Genomic DNA, 23446 nt, shown 5'->3' on the forward strand with positions numbered 1-23446 from the left:
GAAGCTCTCAGTCTCACGGAGCCTTTCTCTGTCTAGGCGATCCCCCTCCTCGACTCTCCCTCTGCCTGCTTTGCCTTGGTTGGCACTCATCACCTTCTGATATGGCTTATATCTTGCTTCCTTCTTTGATTTATAACCTCCGTCTCCTAACTATTGATAGAATGTAAGCCAGTGACAACAGGGTTTTTTGTCTGTGTGTCCACTGATATCTCCCCAGTATTGTCAGCTTTACCTGGTATGAGGTAGGGGCTCAATCTAAATTTGTTGGATTAATTTTTTGTTAACTAAAGCTACACATCTTTATTTTGAGTCTTCCTTTCTCTTCCCCTTTTTCTATCTCATAGAGTTGCCAGGAAGTCCAAGGGAGCTAATTCTTTTTTTTTTTAAGATTTTTTTTGATGTGGACCACTTATTTTTTAATAGATCTTTATTGGAGTATAATTGCTTCACAATACCGTGTTAGTTTCTGTTGCACAACAAAGCAAATCGGCCATATGCACACGCATGTCCCCATATCCCCTCCCTCTTGAGCCTCCCTCCCACCCTCCCTATCCCACCCCTCTAGGTCATTGACTTTGTTACAATATGGCTTCTGTTTCATGTTTTGGTTTTTTGGCCACAAGGCATGTAGGATCTTAGCTCCCTGACCAGGGATCAAACCCACACCTCCTGCACTGGAAGGCAAAGTCTTAACCACTGTACCACCAGGGAAGTCCCTAAGGGAACTAATTCTTGATGAAATTACTTACTGCATTGCACCTGGTACATGATACATACTTAACAAAGGTTGGATGCCCTAATTATTGGGCAAGTTTCACTTCGGTGTAAAGTGAGCTTTAGGATCAGAGCCTTCCTCATTGTGGCACCCAAGGAGAAACTGTGTAAAGATAGTGGTACAATTTGGCTTTATTCTCACAAGAAAGAAGGAACTCGGAGCAGGGTCCAGCCTGCTGGTGGAGCCCTCAGAGTCAGGCAGAAAGAGCTGGGATGGCAGAGGTGGAGAAGTCACAGAGAGGCTGGCTCACCCCACCCTTCAAACTATCCCAACAGCGATGCCGGCAGACACATGCATCTTGGTTACAGCTAACTATGGATGACTTTGCCCTCTGCCCCCCAGGGAAAATAAGTTCCATATCACCCAAGTAATCAAGGTTTCTGCTGTAGCCAAACAACAAGGATTGACATGGCCAATGAGTTGGGCCATATTGCCAAAGGGTGGCCAGTTGCAGGCCCTAAGAGCTGAGGACAACAGAGGCAGCCCGTAAGTGGACACCAGCCCCATTACCGACACCAGCATTATAAATAGAGTCTTAAGAAGCCACTGGGCCTCTTCTTGGATTGGCCCCCACCCACCCTTTCAGCCTCATCCAATGAGACTCTCACTCTCCTTGGAATGCCTCTATATCTGAGTCTGAGACACAACTTTCCATTCCTTCTCTTTCTCCCTCTGGTGAGTGTTACTTCCCGGCTTGCCTTCCAAGCACCTCCACTTACATCCTCCCGTGGCCCTGGGCACATCACTTCCCAGAAACAAGCCCATCTCCTCTCAACCTCATCATCCTCAGTTCATCACCACTCCTCTGTTTTCAGGCCCTCTGTCAAGGACAACAGTGGATTCCACCAGTCACACCCACAACACGCTCTCTAGGAGTCTGCAGGACTGGTGTCTGGCCTGGCCTGAGCGCTCCTGTAGAACTCAGCTCAAAAGCATCTCTCCAGAGAGGCCTCTGCCGACCACCGTGTCTGCAAAGCATCCCCTCTCCCCATCACTCTCTATCTGTATCCTCATGATCTTGCCAATCCTAAAAGTGTGGTCCCTGGATGAGGAGCAGCAGCATTGGCCAGGAAATTGTTAGAAATGCAGAGTCTCAGCCTCACCCTAGACCTGCTGAGTTAGAATCTGCATTTTAACAAGATTCCCTGTCACCCATACGCACATGAAAGTTTGAGAAGCACTGTTTAAAGCACTTCTCAAAGCCTGTAATTGTCTAATCTGTTTATTTAGTCATCACTTATCTCACTCCAAACTGAAAGGTAAGATCCATGAAGGCAGAGACATTGTCTATCCTATTTATCATTGTATTTCCAGTGTCTAGCAGCTGATACATGGTAAGTATCAAATAAATATGAAATAATAAATAAATGAATAAATGAATGACTGCACTTTCAAAGTTTCTTCAAACTCTAATGTTTGGTGATCAGTGGTTTACTCTTTCTAGTTCATTTCCGTCTTCCTATTGCCCAAATTGGGCTCACATGCCTCCATCAAGCACTTACTCAGCAACTTCTGGATAGGATGTTCTATGCTGAGCCCTGAAAATAGTTAAAAGGTAGTATCTGCCCATAAAAATCATATAGTTTAAAAGATTCCGGGAATTCCCTGGCGGTCCATTGGTTAGGACCCCATACTTCCACTGCAGGGAGGACTGGTTCCATCTCTGGTTGGGGAACTAAGATCCCACAAGCCAGGTGGCATGGCCATAAAAGAAAAAAAAAAAGGTTCACCCACAAGAATCAACTTCAGTCTTTCATCTGATTACATCTCCAGTTTCTAATCCCCCATCTATCTGACAATAAGCAGTAGGTACATTTTTCCATCCTTGGTGGCCAAAAAAGCCTCCACTTTCTCTCCCCATGGGCTTGTATTTTTCTGACTGGATATCTGGATTTTTTTTTTTTTTTTTTTGCGGTACGTGGGCCTCTCACTGTTCTGGCCTCTCCCGTTGCGCAGCACAGGCTCCGGACGCGCAGGCCCCGCGGCCACGGCCCACGGGCCCAGCCGCTCCGCGGCATGTGGGATCCTCCCGGACCGGGTCATGAACCCGTGTCCCCTGCATCGGCAGGCAGACTCTCAACCACTGCGCCACCAGGGAAGCCCCGGATATCTGGATATTTTGTTCAAACTCATCATTGGAGCATTTCCTGCTCCTCCATTACCCATGAGCCTTTATCCAGTTACTGAACATATGGCATCCAGTCCTGCCTCCAGAAGAAAACGCCCCCATGACCACATATGCAATAGCCACCATGTTTCTCAGGAACTTCAGCCGTCACACTTGAGTGTCCTCATTTACCCACTTTGCATGGCAGACTGCCTGCCTTCAAACTCTGGAGAGCTTTGTTTTATGTCTAACTTTAACCATAACTTCCTTGTTTTCCCTTAATTAATAGTTTTCTCCCCTATGTCGAATATGCTCTTCTCCTTCCCTCCAAGGGGACTCCTCTTCATCCTTAGAGACTCAATTTGTAGTATAAGAAAATTTATTCCCACCAGTCATTACATCAACAATAAAGGAGAAAACTCTATGATCATATTAACACATGCTGAAAAGACATTTGATAAACTCTTGCAGCCACTTATAATACATACTCTAAGTAAAATAAGAATCAAAAGGAAACATTTAAATATGATAAATGCTTTTTAACACAAGTTACTAACAAATTTTAAAATAAGAAAAAAATTCCATAAAAATTGAACACTGGATAGAGATGCCTACCATCAATAATAAATCGGTCAGCATTGTCTAAATGGTTCTAACAATGCAATAAAATAAGAATATTAAATAATGGACCTAAAACCAGAAAAGAAGAGGTAAAACTCTCTTTTTTTGGCTGATGATTTGATTGCATATCTATAATGCCTACATAAGCTATTTTTTTAATTCTATAATTAACAAGAGTATTTGATAAGATTCAAGAGTATAAGAAGAATTTGAGGGGAAAACAGATCCTCTATACGCTAGCAATAAATACCTAAAAATGGAAACAGTAAAAAAAAAAAAAATTATAATAGATGAAAAAATTAACAAGAGAGCCATAGGACCTATTATGAATAAAACTATAAAATCTTATTGGATGACATAAAAAAGATTTTGAACAAATGGAAATAGAAACTAGATCCTTCATTAGGGAGATCTAATGTCATAAAAAAGTGTCAAAATTATACATATAAATATATAAAATTTAATGATACTCCTATTAAACATGAATAGCATTTTACTTTCCTTTTCCTTGAAGGTAAAATAATCTTCAGTTCATATAGATGAAAAAAATGCTTGAGAATACTAAAATTTATATATACATGTATAAAGACTAAAGATGGAGGATTTGCCTTACCAGACACCAACACACACTACAAACCACTCTAAACAAATCAATATAATATTAGCATAAGAATAGAAAAATTAATCAGTGGAAAAGAATAGAGGATCAAAAAATAGATCCCAGTAAACCATTCAATGAGGAAAGAATGGCTTATTTAGCAAATGGCCATGCACAAATGGCTACTGAATTAAAAGAATGAAGTTGGACTATTATCTCATACCATATAAAAAAATAAATTTTCGTAGATTTTTAAAAGTCTAGATATAAAATTTTATACAAAAAAAAAAATCACAAGAAAATGTATATCTGTTTATAGTCTAGAGGTGGAAGATCTTCATACCCAAAGGGGAACCCTATGTTTTAAAGGAAAAACAAAGCATTTATGTTCATTTTGTTCATTCTATATAAACATTAACTACAAACTATATACTATATCACTATAAGCCATAAAATATCTAAACATAGCTAAAAGTAACAAATTACAAGTTAACAGAGAAACCAAAGACTTGGAAAAATATTTTCAATTCAGATGACAAATAACAGGTTAATATCTATGCTATACAAAAAGACTGACAAAGAGAAACAATTCCACAGAAAAGATAAACAAAGGATATGAAGAGGTAATTCACAGAAGAGCAAACCCAAATTGCCAATAAACATAAGAAAATATATTCAAGCTCACTGGTAGTCAGAGAAATGCAAATTAAAGTACCAATGAGTTATTTCTCTATACTCCTGTCCCAGGCAAAAGTTAAAAAGAGAGTTAAGACTTATTGCTGGTGGGGTTGATGGAAAAGTTCTCTCAGTTATTACTGGTATAAATGTGAAGTGTTTCTGAAAGCCATACGGATATATCTATTAATATTAAAAATACACATACCCTTCAACCCAGAAACCCCATTCCTCCTATTCTGCCCTACAAAAATAAAAGCTTCAGTATCTAAAGATAGATGTTCAAGGATATTTATTACAGCATTCTTCAGAGAGGAGAAAAGTACTAAAAACAGGAAGTGTTCATCAGTAGCAGAATATGTATTAAATTATAGTATAATCATACCATGAAATATTATACTATGCAGACAAATAAATGAAAAATGAGATTTAGAACAATTGTTGAAATTAGAACAACCGTAGAGTACAAGATACAAGTAAGTATGCATAATATAATACCATGTTTTAATGAACAAAACATTTAAAAACAAATCCTATGTATATGTGTATCTATGTATAGATATAAGTAATTATGTAAGAATGGAGACATGTATAAAAAAATATGCAACAGGCTATTAGCCTGGGTTTATGATGTGGAGGGAGAGTCATTAGGGTAGAGTGGTGGCGCTGACTAAGGTAGAGTTGGAGAGAGAGATAGCAGAGCAAAGCCAGCCCAGAAGAAAAAAGACTACACTAATGACATCAACAAAGCAGTATGTATGACATGACTGTTTTGGGAAATGTGTGTTAGAAAATAAAAAAACTAGCACTTGATCAAATTTACTTCTTAGAGCTCCATCCCTGACGGAGTAACATTTATGGTATGATATTACTCAGTCAACACAGAGACAACCAACTCCCCTATAGTCTTGTATATGTTATGCACATGTTTGTATTTGTTTACTGGTATAAAGAGAAGGGTACGGAAGGCAGCATACACCTCAAGTGGGACAGGATGGGAGGACAAAGGGAAGGGAGTGTTGACTGGAGGGTAATGATTACCCTTTATAAATGTATCTAGTTGTATGTTCCTACTGACTTTCCGTTGTTAAATATTCAGGAATTTTGCAACATGGTTGTTAAACCTAGCCATTATTAAAAATTAAATTATACAAACTTTTAATTAAATAAATTATATTTTTAAAAGGTGATAAATAGACAATACTCAACATTTCTTAATCATTTTACTATTTTTACTATTATCTATGCTCTTGAGGCTATTTCCACGTATAGTATCAGTACGATAGAATTACCATGTTATGGGGTATGACTGCACATTTCTTGCCAGCTCCATGTATAGTGACATCACATTGATAGCTTGAAATCAGCCACAGTGGGAGTATTTACACCACAAAAATTGGCAAACGCTACAAGCCAGGGCTCAATTTATGGCTCTGATGATTATCTAAATTTACGAAATTGATGGAGAAAAGTGTTAATAACATAGATTAAACCTCAGAGTGCTACCAAGTCTGTTGGCCCAGAATCATATCCCTGCCCCTCCCTGGAATGGAAACCAACTGCTCTTATCTAAGTTTCAGGAGGAAGCTGCAAACAGAAAAACAAGAACTGATTAGAACCACCTAGGCCCAAGATGGCAGAAGATGTGACTTCCAGTAGACCTTGAACCTCATTATACACATACTGCAATACATTAGCATATGCTAAATGACACACCCACCAGCGCCATGACAGTTGACAACTGCCATAACAACAACCAAAAAAGCCCATACAAGAACTGAAAAGGAGTGTTGCCTCAGTTCTGGGTTCAAACCACACTCCTATTCTCAGAAAACTCATGAATATGCCTCCCTCTCTTTCCAATTTCTTCCTTTTTACCTCGACCCTCCTACATGTATGGTGAGTCAGTCCAAATTGAGTTGAGAAGCTGATTTGTGAACTAAGTTCCAGCTTCTCCATTCTTCGGCCATTGAATGAAGCTTCGGTTATTTCCACCTCAGCATTGATTTTGTTATGGGCTGTGTGAATCTGAGCAGAAAAAGACCCTTCCTGGCTGAGACAAGGCTGGGCTAGGACCCTGGCACGGGTCCAGGCCACCAATTTGGTAACAAAAGTGGGTGTATCTGTAGCTGTTATATTGTGAATAGCACAAAATATAGAGAAAATTATTCTTCAAGTTATCAAAAATTATCATCTGATTCAGCAAACATGTGTCTGACATCACTGAGGAACAAGTGAAGTTCTGACATGTTTCCATTGTTTCGCTTTTGGTCTTATATAACATTATAACATTACCTTATTTCTTTGTTAACATAAATGAAAACATTAATCAGCAGTCATGTAGAAGTATACTTGTTTGTTAACTACAACCATAGGCTGGCTAAGGATATAAGAGTTTGGCAAAAATCAGTGAAACCATTCTGTGAAAAATCAATTGGCCATATATATGAAATTTACAGTAAAGAATATTGTATATTTTATTGTTATTTGTAAATTGTATACTATACATTCCTTATATCATAACTCTCTTATAATAAGTATTTGTATATATGTACGTATGTATGTTTTATGTATATACATATTGTTTTTTCCCAGAAAACTATTTGTCAAACATTTACCAGCACACCACTAGTTGTATCACTTATCATAATAAGCATGTGCATTACAAAAAGCATAAACAAAAGAAAAACATTAAATAATTAAATGACACCTCCTCAGGGAAGCCTTCCCCGGTTCTCTCAGTTTCTCCCTGCTTAGTGTTCCCACAGTGTCCTTCAAGTACCCCTCTGTCAGGAGCAGTTGTCACGCTGCCCTGCAAAGCATGTGGTTCCTCTAAATATTCCCCTACCAACCTGTAAGTTCCTTGGACTGTGTCAAGTCTTCTCTCTCACACTGCCACCCTGCACAGAGTACCTGCCCAGTATGTGAATAAATCAATCAGCTGGAGAATCAGAATGAGGAAGGAGCACAGGACAAAGGCCCAGACCAGATTCAAACAGAGAAATGTGGTCAGGGATTCCTCAAAGTGCTTCCCTGGAACCCCAGGGTATCAGCCACAATTGAACCTCCTAAGACTTTTGACTATAATTCTGCAGCTGAGCTCTCTTTATGGATTAATTTTATCCACAAAATTCTCAGCTCTTGGATTGCGAATATGCACAAGGATGTTTGCACACTCTCTTTGTTTCTTCTATCTGCTTTCTTTTTTTAACTCTCATTTTCAGGGTCTAAAAGTTACTCTGTAAATGAAGATATAATCTCATATTCTTGACAGGAAAATGTCCTGGCCCCTAGTAGCATTTTCTTATCTCTTGTTGATGGGTAAACTAAAAAACTCAGCAGGAATGCTCATCTTGCCCTCTGAGAGTCTGGGTGCAGCAGCCAATCTGGATAACCGTGACAGGGAGTAGAGATAGGCTGAGAAATATATTCTTATAGTGAAAAAAATGAACGTCTTTATTTCTCCAAGTGAAGGTATTCCTCTCAGCATGGGGATGCAGAATTGCACAGGAACTTTGAGCATGGGGTTGTCAGACAGATCTGGCCTCAAATTAGCCATTGGCCTCAGGCAGTGTGATTGATCTTGGTGGACCCCAGCTTCCTCATCTATAAAATTGGGATTGTAATAGTACTATGCCATTCGTTCATTGTAAGGTTTAAATATGGGCTGTGAAATGAAAGCATTTGTGCACATGAAGACCTGTACACAGATGTTCAAAACAATTTTATGTGTAACAGTCAAACACTAGAAACAATCCAAATAGCCACCAATACGCGAATGGATAAACAAGTTGTGTTATATTCATACAATGGAATACTACTCAGCGACAGAAAGGAATAAACTCTATCAATACATCACAACATGGATGAATCTCAATGTATTTATATTAGGTAAAAGAAGCCAAACAACAACAAAAGAGTACATATTGTATGATTTCATTTGTATAACATTCTAGAAAATGCAAATTTAGTGACAGAAGGCTTATCGGTGGTTGTGTGGGGACAGAACTAGGGCCCAGGGGAAAAGAGAATTAGGGAAGGATTAGAAAGGGGCCTAAGGAAACTTTTTGGGATGATCGATATGTTCACTATTTGTGGTAATGGTTTCACGGGCGTTTTCATATGTCAAAATTTATCAAATTATACATTTAAATATGTGCAGTTTACTGAATGTCAATTTTAACTCAGTAAAGCAGTTAAAAACTATATGGGACAAGAGATGTAAAGTGCTTAGAGCAGTCTCTGGTATAGAGTAAAAGGTCAACAAATGGGGGCTCTTATGATGAAGATGGTGCTGAAGATGAAGAAGTTGGCAGTGACGATGACATTATTACTGCAGCTGTCACTCTTGGGAGGGAAGATTGCTTCTTGCTTATATCCTTGGAAGGTCCACACTCCTTTCTTTTCCTCCATTAATCACTTTGACCATCTAAGGCCCATAATAGTTCTCACTCCCTCAGGGGCCCCGAGAGTCTTCCCTTCTGTGACTGTCAATATCCTCTGTAGCTCAAAACCTTTCTCTTCACTGAACACCAAATGAAAGCCTTGATTTGAGTTCAAGCAGACATGGGTTGAAATTTGCTTTCTCACTTCCTAACTTGATCGAGACTCATCTTTCTCATCTATATACTGGGGATGGTAATAACAGAGATATAGTCGGCATGCTCAGAGGAGATAGTGTGAGTAAAGACCCAAGGCTCAGAGAATAAACATCCAATTACCCTTCTTTCCCTGAGTTCCAAAAAAATTGAGACGTGAGTCGAGAGAGCTGCAGATGGAAGCTACCATAGCCCCCTTACTCCCAAACAAGCCTAAATTCAAGATGCCACTTAAGGTAAAAGCAAACCTGATTCTTAATCCTAAACCTCAAAATTTGACAGGTTTATTCACATAGTAATGGCAACACTGAACTCAGACAGCCACCCAATATGAGGACATGAACAGGGTATTTATGCCTGGAAAAGAACGGATGAATTATGCTTTCTGTGGGCAGCTCACTCCCAAGAGAGAAGAGGGGGTTTCTGAGCCAAGAATGTCAAGTTTACTATTCTTAAACTGTATAGCACATAAGTCTCTTCTCTCTCACCCTTCAATGGTGTGGAATGAGCAGAGCGGCAGAAAGAAGCCAGGGGTGTTACACTAGTGGAGTTTCCTCCAAGTGAAAGGAAACAACAGGAGTGAGGACTAAACATTCCCCCTTTAAAATACTATTTTCATGCATTATTTGATGAACAGGTGTACCACTTTCCCAACTACATTGTATTGTAATGGCTGAGCGTGCAGGAAACCTCAGTAAATACTCTGGTCATAAGTAATGAAGTCATCGTTTCGGAAGACAACGTGGGGAAAAGGACCTCCTCAGGGCAGCAGCCCCCTCTAAGTCACCTCTGTCGGCACTCGTCAGAGTCATGGAGCTTACCACCTCTCAAAGCAATTCACAACCCAGATTGCAACCACCAGCCCAACAGATCATATAACCATTACCCTATTACTTCTGGATCAGTCTTAAATGAGATTGTCATCTTCCACATGGAATCCCTTCAAGTAGCTGAAGAAATTTATCCATATAACCTCTAAGTCTTCTTGGTAGAAGATTACACATACTCCACTTTTTAATTCTTTCCCACATACCATGTTTTCACCAAACTCTGACCCTCCTAATTCTCCTTCAGTGGACACACTCCAAACTGTCAATGACCTTCTTAAAACGTGCCACCTTAAAAGCCACAGATGCAGTTAATCAATCTAATAATCACTAGTGAATGAAATCTGACTCCCTAAATGGCACAGTCTGTGGACAGAGCCATGCACATCCCTAGGAAAGAATCAAAGCTTCCTTGTGGGTTCTCGGCAGCAGCCTTGCTCTGTTAACGCCTATCGAACTTGTGGTCAACAAAAGCTCTAAGGTGTTTATTGACATCAATTGCTGGCAAGTCAGGGTTTCCCAATCTTCTACTTGCACGGCTGATTTTTTTAATGTGGAATCCCACTTCTATTTCATCCTGTTACAACTCACCTCTTTCAACAGGCAGCCACGTGAGGGAATTAAGACCACAGGAAGTCATCAGGCAGACCCGGGTACAAGCTTTGATTCTCTGAGCTCCCATTCTCCCATCTATAAAACGGTAATGATGGTGCCCGTGTCTTGAGATTGCTATGAGAACAAAACGAGACCATGCATGTAAATAGCTTAGCACAATGCCTGACACAAAGGAGCAAATAAATTAGTTTATTACTATGTTGAATACTATTACGAGAAGACAAAGTAAAAAGTATGGGACACTAGGTACATACATAATTTGAGAGGAATTTATTGTAACTAATTGAGAAATTACTTTAGACCTAGGTATATAAAACCCTTGATATTCAGCATCTTTAGTTATTCTAAAGCCATTTGTTGGAGGGGGTGTGGTTATTATATACTCCAGTATACCTGTGAATTAAGAAATTTACAGATGTCTTAGGGAGACATTTCTTTCAAATGTCAACCATTTAAAACCAACCTACCTTCTGTGGAAGCCTCTATCATTTTTCCATGATGCCTAACAATCACTGTCAGCATGTTCTATGGTCAAGTCCTTCAACAGTCTGGGATGGAAATCCCATGGGACTACAAATTTGGACTCTACAGGGAGCTAGCTGCCTCCCCACCTGAATTATCTCTTATTCATACTTGTGCCACCCTTTCCTTTCCAGTGTGAAGACACTCTTCCTAACTAGATCAAATAGAACCCAAATAGCAGCTGGGTGGCTGAGCCACCCCCAAGTCATAGATCACTCTCTTCCCTCTTCATCTTTCTCTGAACATTTCTGTAAGGATCTTTCTTGTTCAGATTTAGCTTGATTGTGTAGCCCCAACACTTTCTGGAGTCTAGCCTTTGTATTCAATAGTACAGCGATGTATTAATCGATTTGAATTAGTCACACCTTTGATACCCACACCCTTGGCCATGTAACTTTGCAGCGCCCTCTTACTCTGGGCAGTGTCTTCTGCCTGATTTCTTAACTCTGGCCTCAGCCATGTGATGTGCTTTGGCTAATGGAATGTTATCAAACACAAAGCAAGCTCTTGTACCTCTGCCACTGCCATAAGCACATTTCCCAGCTAGCCCCCAGACAATGAAAGTCATCCCAGTTACGCCCGCCAAGACCATCCTAAATCAACGAACAGCCATTCAACTTCCAGAAGGTGAGCATGCCCAGCCAGGATTGTCACAGCCAATTAGCCGACCTGTAACTGACCCCAAATACACATGACCCCCGAGTCAGCTGAGTCCAGCCGAGATGAGCTAAATCCTTCAGATTTCTAGGCTAAACAAGTGTTACTGCCATATGCCAATGATACTTTACGGTTGTTTGTTACTTAGCATTATTGTGGCAATAGATAACAAAAACAGTCTGCTCCACAAGAACCTACATGAATTGTGTCTGGAAGACTTAAGAATAAAAAAGGTAGGGTAGCCTTTCTCCATTTCTATCAGCTACCCCTCATTGAAGCTTAAGTAGTAAAGAAAGCTTGATGAGTGACACTCGTGGCTCCCTCTGAATGGTTGACATCATGGTCAAGAGTCCCATAACCTAAGCCCCCCAACGAGTGGAGGCTTGATGATTTCCTTGAATATAAAAAATTATCCAACTCCACCGAGAGACATAATCACCAGCCACAAAGCCAACACTCAGGTTGACACCAATACACTCAAAATGGATGGCTTATCTATTCTCTGTCACCCAGACCAATTTTACCATCACAAGCCTGGTCTGAAATATGAAATGTTGAGAGAGTTAAAACTTTCTCTGCAGCTCGGATTTTTTTTTCTTTTGCAGAGAGCTATTTTAAATGCCCCCAAACTTGTGTGGGAGTACCAATCGGCCACATTTAATTGGCCAGACTGTGAGCCTCAGCGATGCAACACTCTCCAGAAAATTAAACATAGACATGATTGTTACTTTGCTCTGTTATTGTGGCTACAGAATGGCAAACCAATCTGTTGAAACTGAAAAATCCAGCCGCTCAATTATCTGTCAGGCCTACACAGCTAAACATCCCATAAGCAGCTTTTTCCCTGCTCAGCTGAGGCATATTTTGATTGAATATATTGCTTGCTTGGCTTTGTGTATGGCCAAGACTCAAGGTCCTCCTAACAGCCTGTCAGCTCCTTAGGAATAGGTTGGTCTTACAGATATAGACATTCATTCATTCATTCATTCATTTAACCTATAAATATTTATCACATACCTACTCTGAGCCAGAAACTGTTAGGTGTTGGGCATAAGGAAAAGTTAAAAAACAATTAGTTAAATAAACAACTAGTAAGAGGTCAAGGCAGGAATAGAAGCTATGTTTCTGACTCTAAAGCAATGCTTCTCCACTGGGGGCAATTTTGCCCTCTCTGAACAGGGGACATTTGTTAATATCTGCAGACATTTTTTGGTAATCATGACTAGAAGGGCACGCACTATTGGAATCTAGTGGGTAGAGGCTAGGCACACTACTAAGTATCTTATAATGCACAACAGCCCTCACAAAAAAGGATTATCCAGCCCAAAATGTTAATAGTGTGGAGACTGAGAAATCCTGCTCTAAAGCCAGACACTGGATTAATTTCTTTGAAAGTAAAGTTTCTGTCTAATCCATCATTGTATCTTCTGCCCCAGCACAGGGCCCAGCAAAGGCAGGTGCCCCCTAAGTACTGGCTGGCTGGATAGATGTATAGATGGATGGATGGGTATATGAATCTCACATCTCTGGATGGTATCAACAGATGTATATAATGGGCATTGAATGAGTTATTTAGGCCATCAGAAATAAAACGATGGTTTAACCTTCCAACCTAGAATTCAGGTGGTTCCGAGAATGGGAACAATCTGGTAATTTTGACACGAATCGCACAGGACCTGGTGGATTGTGCTCAGTGATGAATGTGGTGCTCAGAAAGCCCCACATCTTTCCCACTAGGAAAAAGCCTTAGCCTTTTTCCTAGTCCCTCCTTTAACTCACATGAGATGTGCTGAGCTGTTCCTTCAAATCTTCCTTGCCTGAAATGAAGACAATCTGTCTTCTTTTATTTCTTAACCACTGGAAATGAGAGTGAATTTGTCATATCCAACGTTCTGTAGATACATTTGGCCAATTATTCTACTTTGGGTCTGAACTCATCCCTAGTAATGTACAATCTATTTTAGATGTTAATTTTTAATGGTGTGATTTTGGCTGGTCCTTCAAATGAGTTGACTAGAAACACTGATTTATTTTTATCCCTTTCATCAATGCCAGGGAACAGAACAAATTACTCACGAACACGTTCTCTTGCTTTGCTTCTCCTCCATGAGGGATTATGAAAATAAATGTCAAAGGATGGATCTTCGCTCTTACAGACTGTTTGTGCACCCCAGTTATGAATGAGGTACTGAGTCTGTGCTGTGGAATGAGCTGTCCCGAGGCCCGCAGGACCCTGTCCCTGTCTTTTGGGAAGCCACAGTAAGGAGGTGTTCTGTGGTGCAGGTGAGATGCAGGCAGCTGCTCCTGGTGTCCAGGATGGAAGCTCAGGTAGGATCCTGAAAATTGTTGACATGTGTATGTCTCCCACTGGGTCGCATCCTCCCTGGGACAGAAGCCACACAACTTTAATGAGTGAGCTGCTCCGAACAGCCTTAAACTTGGCTCCTCACTCAAAATCCTCCAAGGAGAACCACATATTGGAGCAAGTATTTAGAAAATCCTTTCTCTTTAAGATTCACATGAAATGTGTGAGTTTTGCTAACACAGGTCTGGTCAGCCAGCTTCAGCTGTCCAATTGCCTGCCTGGCCCCCTAAGCCTTTGTGCTGTACTTAAATAGTATAGTGTTTGGAAAACTACCAAACAACTGTCATCACAACTGCTCAGATGGGCCAGATAGACTTGGCCAAACTTAAAACAGGTGAAAATAAAGATTCCTTTGTTTGTTCAACAGACACCTACTATGCCAGGCAGGATGCCAGGTACAAATGACACCAAGCACCAGGCATACACATTCACTGCTTTCAAGGCGCTTCTGGTCCACTGTGGGAAATGAGTATAGGTTTGTTTTGGTTCTGAGCCCCCTTCCTTTCTGTAATTCTCTAAAATCCAAAGTGAGATGCTGACCTCTCTGACTATTTTTTTTCCCTTTTTTCTCACTTTGGCTATGTTTACATTTCCTATCCCTTTCTCCACATTTCTGGTATTATCCTTGAAAAGGTACAAACAGGAAGTCTGGAGGCAGGAGGCTGCCAGTGTTGGTTCAGGGGTCACTACCAGACAAGGTCAGGATTCTCTGAGGTCCTCTTACTTTTTTTTCTTATGCTCATTTCTTCTTCATGTTGCAAAATGGCTGAAGGACCTCCAGGCATTATCTCTACAGGACACAGGAAGAAAAGAGAGATGCAAAGGCTGATGGTCCTTTCCAACCTCTTTCAATAAAGAATGGAAAAGCTTTCTAGAAAGTCCTACCATACAAGTTTTGGCTCATATCTAGTTGTTCAAAACACTGGCACATGGCTACCTCTAGCTAGAAGGTGGCATAATAGAAAGGACTGTGGATGCAGTCAGTCAACTAAGCAAAAGTGTCTGTCAAGCAGTCCATCTGGAAAATATCACTGAAGAAATGGATACTCATAAAGAAAGTCTTTATGAAATTTAGGTTCTATGAATACATAAGAAGCCCTTGAAATCAGGTATTTGGGAAACTACAGAGTTATATTGCCTTGAGTACTTCTCATATATAATCAAAATTAATCATTTCATCAACAGACAAAGAAATTGAGGTACAAAAAAGTAAAGTGACTAGTCCAAGGTCATATAGCCAGGATCTTATTCTAGATCTTTAAAAATATTTATTCACCTAATTCTTTCTTGATTCTGCCCTTGAGCACAAATGTGCACAATCAAAACTCACTGAAGCATGAAGTGTGTATACACACTATGTGTGTATACACATAGCAAGCATTGGTGGGGAAGTGTAATAGACACATTTCCAAAGCAAGTAAGCTTCAAACCAAGAATTCCACGACAGTTAAAAGGCCAATTAATCATTCACTCATTTGAGGATCCACGGAGCACCTACTGGATTTCCTCCCTAGGCTGAGGATATAGAGGAGAAAGACACAGCTCCTTTTTGCATGTGGCTCCTTGTCCAGACATGTAAATGGACAAGCGGTCAAGCAGAGGGTGACATGCTGCAAGAGAGGGACATAAGGGGACCATGTGAGTCCACTGAAGCTTCCTTCACCCTGGTCCTTCTGAAAACAGAGCCTGGAGCAAAGATCAAAGTAAAAGATTCTTTGAGATGTGCAAGCCCAGGGCGTAAGGGTGAGGAAGAAAAGGGAACTGAGGCAAGAAAAAAAGTAATGTGAGGCAATGCAGGCCTACACTGGCCAGGGCTACACAGTGAACCTCAAAGAGCCATCACAGGCTGTGGTTGGCTGAATAATGGTCCCCAAAGACGTCCACATCCTAGTCCCCAGGCCTGTGAATATGTTATCGAACAAAGGAAAAGCAATTTTATAAGTGTGATTAAGTTAATGATCTTGTGAAGGGGAGAGTGTCACGGAGTATCTATGTGGGCCTGATGGAATCACAAGAGTCGCTATAAAAGAGAGGCAGGAGTGTCTGAGTCAGAGAAGGCAATGCGGCAACAGAAGCAGAGATCAGAGTGATGTGGCCATGAGCCAGGGAATGCAGGTGGCCTCTAGAAACTGAAAAAGGCAGGAAATGGATTCTCCCCAGAGCCTCCAGAAGGAATGCAGCCCTGCCAACTCATTTTCTATTTACGACCTCCAGATCTGTAAGGGAATAAATTTACAGTGCTTTAAGCCACTACGTTTGTGGTAAAATTTGTTACAGCAACAATAGAAATCTAATGCACAGGTCTCTCAGCAGATGTGTTCACTTGGAACCCAAGAGTTTTCTAGAAAGATTTTATGAAGGGAAGGAAAAGGAGTAGGACTATATCTGCATGGCTGCTTCCGAATGTCTCTCATTTCCGACCCAGCAAAGTTCAGCTTCTAGGGTGCTAACTTCCCTGCCCTTCCCGTTTTCACCTTAAAGCCCCTTGGCAGCTGCTGGAAATCCATATTCCATGCCCCACAGTAGCTCATGCTCATCAACATGGGCAAAGTGCTGACTAAGCAAAGGAGAGGTAGTCTAGGGAATCTGGGAAGTGCCAAGATTATGTCCAATACCGAGGGTGACTAACTCTGCTCGAGGAGGAAAGCATCCAAATATTTATCCAGCTCCTTCTGCACACTGGTGTCACTTATAGGAGGCAATTTTGCCTCTGCCTGCTTAGCATCCAGTCCCCAGTTCTTTGAGTGACTGTACACTATTTTCTGAGCAAACTGCCCTTCCTAACCCCATCTATGTCCCAAAGTGGGCTGACTCCCCCATTTATTCCAGAAGGAGGTGTGGCCCAGACTTAGCTCAGAAATTGGCAATTGGCTCAGAAACAGGCATGGCCTCAAGCCCAGCCAATCAGTACATTGCATCTCTCTGGCCACAGTGATTCGTTCAGGGTGGTGCCCGTGAACCAGTCAGTTCACTGGGTCTCAGTTTTGAAACATGTTAAAACTATTGGGAATACATAATCTTTTTTTACCCCATTCGTCCTGGAATCGAGAGCATGTCAGCCTGGAATTACCCAGGGCTACCATGTGGGCATGAAGTCATCAAAAAAGGGGCAGGAAGTGGACTCCCTAGGACACCAGCTGGCCTTCCGCATCCAAGCATGCCTAAACCTTGAGTGGACTTTACGTGCACATTATCCAATACATTTCCCCTTTGAACTTAACTCAAATTGAGGGGGTCTGTCTTTTGAAAGATTCCCAATACAGTACTTCCTCAGGGACACATTTTCACTTGCTGCCAACAGGAAGCCCTCATGTTAATTTAGATGCTTCCAGAGGGTGGAGTACTTACGAAAGCCAGAGGCAGGCCAGAGAGGGGCAACGGCCAGGAACTTCTTGAGGACTTAACAAGTCCGAAAGGAAAATCCCAGCTATGAGTTGACCCATATCTGCTGTACCTGGACCCTTTCCCTAATGGTACTGAATGTACCCCAACCCCACCATGGCCTTGGCCACGGCCACCTCAATAAGCATCCTTGAGAAGTTTTTCTTTGTTCAGGTACACCTCTTCTTACAGAACAGGAAAGCAGCATAAAATCAATTTCTTGGGTGTGAACAACTCAAATGCAGATGGAAGGGATTCCTGACCTGTTTGCACTGTTCAGCCTTTGGTGCAGTTACTCTAGTGATTAGAAATGGCCAATTCCAGCCTTCGTGAAATAGAAAATTGCTGCAATTGTCAACAATAGGTCTGGCCCAGGCTGCATCCAACACACCTAAGTCCCAAGCATGAGGGTCTCTTCCATGAAGGCCCCTCTTCTGAAACCAGGACTCAACTCTCAGAATGAAGAAAAGGCTATTTTCAAGGCAGTAATTGCATAATATACGGAATGTGACAAAAGGGAAAACCTCAAGCTCCATTACTTTGAAGGGTCTGTCAGTATTTTCATTATAGTCCATTTTCTGCAGTGATTTATCTTCAGCCATGAAGCTGGGCTGACAGCTGGGGCTTAGCACCCACAGGCCCAGCCCAGGACAACTTTATAGAGTTTAATTTAGTTGGAATTGTTTGGCCAGTTCCATACTGAGGACTTGCAAGCTATGAGTTAGGTCCAGGTTTGGGTCCTCTGGCACTTTTGTGGCAGTTCTTGTTTGGAGCATCCTCGGTAGCTCACCTGCAAATTGTGCTTTCCTGAAAGGCTATCCAAGGTGAGGAACAAAAGCAGGAGAGTCATTTTTTTGGCCCTTCATGGGGTTAACTTTTGTGGGGAGGGGAGAGGATTTATAGTTGTATTCCATGAATGTAGTTTATGCTTCTTTTCAAGTTAAAAACAAAAAGATGTCATTTTAACTCAGATAATCATTTAAAAGTTATCTTCCACCTTCTCTCTTTATAATGGTCCTCATATGACCCTTGTTTCCATCCTCAGGTTCAGGCTTTAGGTCCTCCTGGAGAAGGTGGGACATGATCTGCAATGCCTCCAGCCCCAACACAGGTCATATGTCTCCTTGGACAGACAGTCCCAGAGCCCAGGCCTTGGATCAGCAAAGCCAAGTCTTAGAAATTAAGGCCAGAATGACCACCAGAAACAGCTCCTAGGTGGGCCAATGCTGAGGTGAAACCTGATGTTCAGTGTGTATCTGGATTCCAGCATGGAGTTTAGAATACGACCCAGAACCCAGCAGTCTCTCTCTAGAGTCAGACGAGGGGGGTAGGAGGGGATGGAAAATCAGCTTGAAAAAGGCCTTTCCTCTGTACTTTTCTCCCTGACCCTCCTGGGTACTAATAGCTGAGCAACATATGAACTTTCTACAGATTGCCTTCTATAAGCCATAGACCTGGCCATAGGCCCCTGGAGTTCTTAAGTCATTGTCTTCACCCTGACCATCTTTCTCGCCATCAATGACATCCATCAGTGTCAATTTCACCATCATCAATTGCATCATGAATATTATTGAGAACTTACCCCAAGGCAGGCTCTGTACCACATGGTACGCATGTGGTCTCAGTCAATCCCTGCAACAAGCCTCTGTATAGGAGTTTTTAATCTTCATTTTACAGTCAAGGAGACTGAGTCTTGAAGAGGAAAGGCAACATGCCCAAGGTTACCAAGTTGGGAAGCCAGGACAAACTGACCCAGTGCTCAAGTTCTGGATCACTGTGGAACACTATCTATAAACACAGCATGGGCTCCCCAGGAAGCTGACTCAGACACAGTGTTTGAAGGTCAGCCTGTATATTAGGGGATGTCCTTGGGATCAAAATCTGTGGAAGGCAGGGGAAGGAAGCAGGAATGGGCAGAGGGGAAGTCAGACTCAGACACAGGACCAATCTTAGCCCTGGCTCACCCTAGAGGGTGCTCTGGAGCTAAAAGGGTCTGCCTGTGACATTGCCCTGTCTTGGGCTAGGACAACTGTGTCTTTATACCCTGTATGAGTTTCCGATGGCTAAAGTAACAAATAACCATAAACTCAGCAGTTTAAAACAACACAAATTTATTCTTGTACAGCTCTGGAGGACAGAAGTCTGAGTTGGGTCTTACAGGGCTAAGATCAAGGTGTTGACACAGCTGTTTTCCTTCTGGAGGCTCTAGGGAAGAAACTGCTTCCTTGCTGTTTCCAGCTTCTGAAGGCCTCCTGCATTCCTTGGCTTGTGGCTCTTCCTCCATCTTCAAAATGCATCACTTCTACCTCTGCTCCTGTCATCACATTCCTCTCTCTCTGCTTCCATTGTCATTCCTTCCCAAACTCTGACCCGCCTGCCTCCCTCTTACAAGGTCCCTTGTGGTGACCTTTAGAATCCACCTGGATAATCCAGCATAATCTCCCCATCTAAGGCCCTTAACGTAATCACATTTGCAAAGTCCCTTTTGCCACATCAGGTATGTAACAGGTTCACAGGTTCTGAATGTGGACATCTTACAGGGCTATTTCTCAGCCTGCCACATACCCCCTCGATAACTCATTCTCTGAAGCAATCCCTAAAGGGGACTGACAGCTGAAGACCGTCTGCTGACCACAAAGCTGGGGCCACAAGTCCTTCCTGAAGGGGGGCCAGGGGAAATCTGCATGTCTATCACACATCTTCAGAAAATTCAGGTTCAACCCAGCCCAGACCATCATTCCTTTTGCTTTAAAGACCTGCATTTGTCCAGCTTTGAATCCCAGCTCTAAGCTCCATCTCAGGCACCGTTACCAGGGTCTGCTTTCATCTTCCTCTCCTGTGAATCATTAATACTCTGATTTTACGTTTATGACCAACTGTTTAAAGTACCTCTTGAGTGTCTGACCACAGCTCAATTGTCCATTACTACAATAATCATCTGTCTCTTTGTATTCAGAAAGCGACACATTAGGAAACGCAAAGACTGCTTTTGGCATTGAGCAGTTGTGTTTTGGGAGGCGTTTCTCCCCCTGCTGCAGCTCTGTCATATTGCAGGTAACTGTGAACAAAACAAGCAATAAAACTGCAAAAAGGCGGCTGCATTGACTCTCAGTTACCTGTGCTAATGGCATAAGCGCTTCTTCTTAAGTGCATTCATTACTCCCAAGCAGCACCTATGACCTAGAGACTCACAGGAAAGTCAAGAAGGAATTTAAGAAACAGCCAGAGGGTGTTTTTTTAAAAAAGAGTCATAAACTCACAACTTCTCCTCTGACCCTACCTTCTGAAAGATCCCCTTTCTAGGATGTGCTTCTTGCGGAATGAATGATAAACACCAACCTAGTGGACAATGAAGTGCTAACCTATCACTCTATGTGACTCTGGAAAGGCTGACAGCACGGAGAACCCTAACTCCCCTACCTCAGTGGGGGATACTGACTGCCAGAGTCTGGGAGTCTGGAAACCACCAGATCATTCTCTTTCTCCCACTCCCACCCCGAAGCTGTCAAAGTGGTAAGATGTAAGTTTGGGGCTTCTGGAAGTCATGATGTTTGTCTGCTGAGGAGATGGAGAGGATTGGACCCCTGGCATCTTTATTGAACCCCTGGATCCAATCACGCCTGAGGGTAGCACCTAATCCTTTTCAGTTATATGAGCCAATATATGCTTCTTTAAACCTGTTATTTGTAATGGGTTTCTACCACATGATACTGAAAGTGACTTATTACCTTTATTATTATTACCTTATTACCTTATAACATCTCCTTCTAGATGTTCCTCAGTAGCCTCAAACTCAACACACTTCAGAATAAATGCAACATTTTGCTGTCCCTACAGCCATACCTCCTAACTTTGTTGTTTTTTTCCCCAAAATACTTCCATTTTCTTCAGCCCCTAGCTCCCAGGCCCCTGTATATCCTTAAAACCTCCTTCCTTCAAGCCACCTACCCCTCTCATTGTCTTCCTTTTGTTCTGGTCTGGATGACTCTCCCCAGGGTACTGCAATAGCCTCCTGCATCGACCTCTGCTCCCTGCCTCTTTACCTGATGCCTCTTCCCAAATACTAATTTTACCAGCCCCATCTCTCCTTTTTCTTTTTTAATTTATTTAGGTATAATTGACAAATATAAATTATATATTTTAAAGTATAAAACTTGAAGTTTTAACGTATGTATACATTGTGAAATAATCATTACAATCAAGCTAATTAACATATACACCACTTCACATAATTATTTTCTTTTTGTTCTTCTGTGTGTGTGTGTGGTAAGGACACTTAAGATCTACTCTCATAGCAAATATCAAGCATACAATATAGTAGTGAAACAGTGCACCTCAGATTGAGACTTGAACCCACGTGCCGGGACTTGATCCTGGCCAAAACCCTGATGGGACCTGAACCCACACAGCCGAGACTTGAACCCAGCCAAAACTCAAATTGGGACTCGAACCCACGCAGCTGGGACTCAAACCCAGCCAAAACCCTGATTGGGACTCACACCCACGCTGCCAGGACTCAAAGCCGGCCAAAACCCAGACTGGGACTTGAACCCACATGGCCTGGACTTGAACCCGGCCAAAACCCACAGTCTTCCAACTGAGATCACACACCTGGTTTCAGAACTTAATGAAGCTCAGGTTCTTGATGTCTCATCACAGAAAGAATTCAGTGAGAGACAAAGTGATAGGTAAGAAGCAGATTTATTCAGAGAGAAACACACAGACAGAGATTCTCAGTGAGATTCTCCAGGCTGTCAAACTCTACTTCACCCAGAGCTTTTGTCTACTTTACATAACGGACTTCTCATCAAATCTCATTTGAACAAAGTAATGCCTCAATAACATACCAAAGTTTGCAAGGGCTGCTGAAACCAAATACCACAAACTGAGTGGCTTAAACAGCAGAAATATACTGTCTCACAGTTTTGGAGGCCAGAAGTCCAAGATCAAGGTGTGGGCAGGTTTGGTTTCTTCTGAGGGCTGTGAGGAAGGATCTGTTCCAAGTCTTTCTCCTAGCTTCTGGTTTCTTGGCAATATTTGACATTTCTTGGCTTATAGGAGCATAACTCCAATATCTACACTTATCTTTGCTTGGCATTCTCCCTATGTACATTTTCTCTGTATCCAAATTTCCCCTTTTTATAAGAACACCAGTCATATCAGATTAGGATCCACCCTATGACCTCACTTTAATTTGATTACCTCTGGGAAGATCCTATCTCCAAATAAAGTCATTTTCTGAGGTATTGGGGTCTAGGATTTCAACCTGTAAATGTAGGGAGGACACAATTTAACCCATAACACTCTACCCTCCGGTCCCCCAAATTCATGTCCTTCTCACGTGCAAAATACATTCACCCCATCCCAGCAGCCCCCCCACTCTGGAATTAACTCTAAGTCCAAAATCTCATCTAAATCTTATCTAAATCAGGTATTGGGGTATGATACATCCTGGAGCAAATTTCCTCTCCATCTGTGAATGTGCGAAACCAATGAGTTATTTTAAGCTTCTGAAACACAATGATAGGACAGGCATAGGACAGACATAGTGTCCTGGGCAGGACCAAGTTTTCTCTCCAGAGTCTGGATATCCTGGTATCTGCTTTCATCAGGGCCTTCTGGTGAGTGGTTTCCTGATGGGATCTGCTTTGTGTACCATCAAGCCTCTTTAAGGAAATCCAGATTCATAGGTCTGTTTCCCACAG

General features: G+C 41.8%; 1 long non-coding RNA gene across 1 annotated transcript in view; it reads right to left on the reverse strand.

Annotated features, from left to right (window-relative positions):
- The window catches only part of LOC125962764 (uncharacterized), an 80138-nt gene that overhangs the window by 29045 nt on the left and 27647 nt on the right, over window positions 1-23446 (reverse strand). The window contains exon 3 of the long non-coding RNA XR_007474480.1: window positions 10793-10930. This is a non-coding gene — a long non-coding RNA (uncharacterized LOC125962764). The remainder of the gene's footprint in view (window positions 1-10792; window positions 10931-23446) is intronic.

Source organism: Orcinus orca, chromosome 20 (genome assembly GCF_937001465.1).
Source record: "Orcinus orca chromosome 20, mOrcOrc1.1, whole genome shotgun sequence".
In the NCBI taxonomy this organism is placed as follows: domain Eukaryota; kingdom Metazoa; phylum Chordata; class Mammalia; order Artiodactyla; family Delphinidae; genus Orcinus; species Orcinus orca.